This window comes from Mustela nivalis, assembly GCF_964662115.1.
Source record: "Mustela nivalis genome assembly, chromosome: 6".
NCBI classification, from domain to species: domain Eukaryota; kingdom Metazoa; phylum Chordata; class Mammalia; order Carnivora; family Mustelidae; genus Mustela; species Mustela nivalis.
The window spans coordinates 136,121,878-136,126,784 of NC_139025.1; the positions used below are offsets into that span (position 1 = coordinate 136,121,878).

The 4,907-nt window shown below is 42.8% G+C and overlaps 1 pseudogene across 1 annotated transcript in view; it reads right to left on the reverse strand.

The window, feature by feature from the left end:
• Nucleotides 1-514: 514 nt before the first annotated feature.
• The window catches only part of LOC309866667 (lysM and putative peptidoglycan-binding domain-containing protein 4 pseudogene), a 5,085-nt pseudogene continuing 692 nt past the window's right edge, over nt 515-4,907 (reverse strand). Inside the window, exon 2 of the transcript in view lies at nt 515-1,123. The product of the transcript in view is annotated as a lysM and putative peptidoglycan-binding domain-containing protein 4 pseudogene (transcript). The remainder of the gene's footprint in view (nt 1,124-4,907) is intronic.

The following is a 4,907-nucleotide window of genomic DNA, read 5'->3' on the forward strand; positions in this document are numbered from 1 at the left end:
AATATGAAATAGAGCTAATTATAATTCGGTCATACTCCAAAACAGGGTGATATTCACCACTGCTGGACAGCACCTTTGTCAGGGAGACAAAGAGCACCACGTGTCACGGCAGAAGACACTGCAAACAGCAAAGTGACCAAAGCTGACGTCAGAGGCTCCCACAGTGAAGGTCCAATGGTGCTCCTCAACTTCCAAACACTTCCAACGTGGGGGCCCATGCAGTGCCAGTCCACTATATACCTTCAAGAAATAGCATGTGTCACATGCAAATGTCCCTTACTGTACCTCTGGATGTAGGGGGATAGCAGGGGGGCGCATGTTTTGGCTCCCACAGCCTTGGATTAGGTCAGCCTATTCCCCAGGGTCAAATGTTCCTGGAGAATACACAGCAGCTTCTGAGACATGTCCGTAGGTCATAGAAAAGGAAAGGCAGCACCCTAGGATATGACCGATGTCAGGTGATCCACATTAAGAGGCCAAATGCTCACACTGCCTGATTCTTTATAAACAAGAGCTAGTTCCCTGCCTGGGTGGTTTGACTGAACTGGCTGTCTGCAGAGGGGACAGTTGGCACTGGAACTGCTAATCTGGGGGCTTGCCCTGGAACTGCACTCACGCTCATCGAGCCATTGGGGACAGCAGTTATGTTCAAGCTACTGGGGATCTCGCCAGTAGCTTGTATTTTAAAATAGACCAATTATAACACTGGTAAAACAATCCCAATTAGAAGCATGATAAAAACGGCATTCCACCACTGAATTCCACAGTCGGCACCCTTCGTGGGGGTCTTTGGAGAAGTCGGGAGCAGCGGCTGATTGGAGGTCTCTGCCGAGTAACTTTCATTTAAAAAGATTTCTGACTGCACCACGCGCTCAATATTCTCGTCAATGCCCTTAAAGAAATCTGTCAGTGGGCTGGAGAGGGCACCGGCGCCTACAGCTGCTCTATCTGGGTCTGGCTGCTCCTCGAAGGTCACTCTGGTCTCTGAGCATGGGCTCAGGAGGGATCTGAGTTCTCTGTGGGTCTCTGTAAGGATCCCATGATTTTTCACTGGAATCTTAATAGATTTCACATATAAGTCTTGTTCTCTGATCAAGTTGTTGACTTTCTTGATATCTGCGACCTAGGAAAGCCACGAAGACAAACAGCACAAAACATGTAAACTCCTTAGAATGAATATCCAAAAAGTAGCTCTTTCTGGAAGAGGATCCAAGCCCACCCCGCTTACAAATCTGATGAATATTGGAAAACTGCACCTAGGCACAAAATTAGTTTAGGCTGAATAAAACTGTTTTTTGACTTTAACTCAGCCTGAATGTATAGCTTAATCATCACGTTTCCATACAGATGTACAAGTTTGAAAAACATAAGATCAGTTTTGGAAGAGTCTCTTGCTAATTCAAAGTGTGACCGCAACAAAATATTTTTAGGCGAAACCCAACCTCGGCCAGCTCTTTTTTTCTACTTCTTCTAACTTTTGAGGCAACAGTGCCCCCATCTGGCTGACTTCCCTCCCACATCAGAACCCAATTCAGTAGCTGATTATATTAGGGATCCCCAAACACAAAGCCTCAGCCAGCTCCACACTCAGAACGTATTTTAACTGTTATAATACTTAAAGAGGTATGTCCTCAGGATTCTACCATGTTTCCTTGCCCAGAAGTGCTGTATGGCATATAAATTTATTTTCTAAATAAAATGACCTAGGGGTAATATACTTTGGAAGGTTTCACACACTTGTGATAATTAGAAACATATAGAAAATCATGAATCAAGCTGGAAAGTATGGACTGAAATCTGTTGCAATTTTAGGACTGGAAGAGAAAGGAACAGCACTATGAGTTTTACAAAGTTCGGGACAAACTCCTTCCACAGTCAAATCTTAAGGGAGGGGTGGTGCAGACAGTTAAGTCAAAGAGAAACCCTCCCTCAAGCTAATGTTTAAACTTAACTTGAAAGCATTAGAGGTGGACCTTAAGATTTGACTCATAAGCCCACTAACTAGAGTATAAATACAGCCACAGACCTGTAGATAACACCTAATTCAAACCAATCATCTCTATTATTTCACTTATTGAGCAACTGTTTTTATTATCTAATTGAATTGAGGTAGCAGATATTTTTAACAGATCACACCTGAAAACTAAACCAGCTTGAGACCTGTTTGTCTTTACCCTTAGTGAATTAACACCAAATTTATATTTACTTTAAATGGGGAAATTGATTGCTTTTTGGAAGCATTATATGTAACATCTTCACAGATGTATTAGACATCAGTATTCCAGGAATCCCACTGCATCCACTCAGTGTGGGGTTGGATTCATTATCAGCCCATGTTCCATAAACCACACTGTATGCCTACAGAAAAATCTCAGTACAACTGAGAGACCACAGTAAGTCCCTAGAGACAAGCCTCTTTATTTCTTCTGGGAAATACAGCATCCTATACAATGTGTTTAACCATTTGAACCTTGTTAGATAAATGACAAGAAACTAAGGAGTAAAAGGTTTCTAAAATATATTGGTTAGATAGCCTTAGGGTAGGCCACAGAAAGTTATAACAGTGTCATTAGCGAAATGAAATAAATCATTTCAATCTAGGAGAAAATGCAGCAATTCTATAAATACTTTCCTACTTACTTTGCCATGTTAATCACTCTGAATGCTAAAAACATAATTAAAGAGAGAAACAGGGTTATACAGATACACAGCATACAAAGCCTAGATCATGCAGTTCTAAGAGAGGACATAAAACTTGACCAAATAAGCTATAAGCAACAAGAAAGGGTCAGAAAAAGTGAAGCAGCTAAAAAAGCAAGCCTACCAAACAAATCTTGGATAAATTCTGCTGGCATCTTTGGCCCTAGTAGGTCTTAAACAAAATGTGCTTGGGGAAAAACAAACAAACAAACAAACAAACAAAAAAGGTGGGGGGAGGTGGAGGGGGACATCTGGGTGGCTCAGTTACCTGAGCATCTGACTTTTTTTTTTTTAAGATTTTATTTATTTGAGAGAAAGACAGAAAGCACAAGCCAGGGGGAAGGGTAGAGGGAGAGGAAGAAGCAGATCCCCACTGGGGCTCGATCCCAGGACCCTGGAACCATGGCCTGAGCCAAAGGCAGCTGCTTAACCAACTGAGCCATGCAGGCGCCACTGCAAGATTCTTAATCCATCTGGGACCTCGAGGTATCAACTGAGTTTATGACCTATGTAGGGTAGCTGGGAATGGAAGATTGAACAGTGGCAGAGAAGAAGGCCAGAGGCACAGAGAAAGGAGGGTCCTGAGCAGGAGGAGTATTTCAAGATTCCCGTCTAGGGGCTCCTGGGTGGCTTAGTTGGTAGAGTGGCTCTTGGTTTCAGCTCAGGTCATGCCAGGCTTTTAGGATCAGGTCACACTTAATGGGGAATCTGCTTGAGCTTCTCTCCCTCTGCACCTCCCCCCACTCATTCTCTCTTTCTAAAATAAGTCTTAAAAAAAATTAAAAAAAAAAGCAAAAACAAACTCCATGCTTCCCCCTTCAGCTCCTCCTCCTGATGCACCCCTAGAAATGCAATGGTGTTACCAGGAAACAAAAGCACAGCACTGCCACCATGGAAAGCTTTGATTTCTTCCCCTTTTAAGGCTGCTTCCCTCTCCTTGGGACTTGTGCTAAGAACTTTTCGTATCATTTAAGAGAGAAGGGGTATTAGGGAGCTGAAGGGGCAGCCACATGGCAAACATGAAAGGCTGCTACAAGACATCTTTATAAGCTCCATTTCCATCGGGGTCCTTCTCAGAGCCACCTCCCTGCAGAGCTAACTGAGGCTTGAAGTGCCAGCCTGCTTATGCCCTGCCCTTCAACACGGGGCTTTATTTTATCCTGCGATTGCTAGGGAGAGCTACAGACAGCAACCAGCGGACAGTGATAGATAGCATTACCTCTTCTCATTGTCATTTTCAGTTTCATTTAGGTTCGGCTGCCTTAAGCCCTGGAAAAGCTTTACTTAAAAGACTGGGCTCTGCCTTTCCAGGTTTATCAAAATAAAGCAGAAGTCGAGCTGGCTAGTTTTAAGGGCACAGAGGAAAACACGGTTTGGGGACTGGAGGTTTTGAATTGCAGGAGGCAAATATAGCAGGCTCCTGCATAAGACTTTAAACATCCAAATATTTAAAATAACTGCCCCCACGGCCTCCATCTGAATTCTCCTGCCTTTGTAATCAACAGAAAGGGAATGGCTCAGCAGCAGGTCTTCCTAAATTCCAAGGATTAAACGGCACAGATTGCCTTTGCGATTCAACAGCACATTCTAGAAGGAAGAGTGTTTTTGTACCGATGCCTTTCTTTTGGGGTATTTGTAGAACAGCTCTCAGTTTTTGAGACTTTAATTTGGAAATGATAATAGTTATTTACTGAGTGCTTTAATGTGCAAGGTAGGGACCTTTCAAGGACTTTATATAAGATCATTAAACTCTGACAAAACCGTGTAAGATACATAGGATGAAGAAATTGAGACTCTGATAATTTGCTAAAAATCAAAGAACTAGTGAGTAACGGCGAAGCAGAATATAAGAAAGAAAGGGTATTAGAGATTCAAGGGGCTGGTGTATCTTCCACATTCCAAGTCATGCCTTGTCCATCAGACCTCACCTCTGATGCATGTGAAATAAATATTGCCATATTTTTCCAAGTTTAGGATGGTATCGATGGTAAGATGCTCCTTTGTGTAGCTCAAAGGGGAAAAACGTCTGTGGCTTAAACTGACGATTAATTCCAGGTAGACTCGTGTGAGAACAAATGTGTCCTTCCTATCCCCCCAGAATCAAATCAGAAGTTTGGGAGTTAGCCAATGAGGAGGAAGCTGGTGTCTTGTTTTCCTATTAGTCTATGATGTTTGGGTGCCCTGATTATATACCTCTGGAGAATATC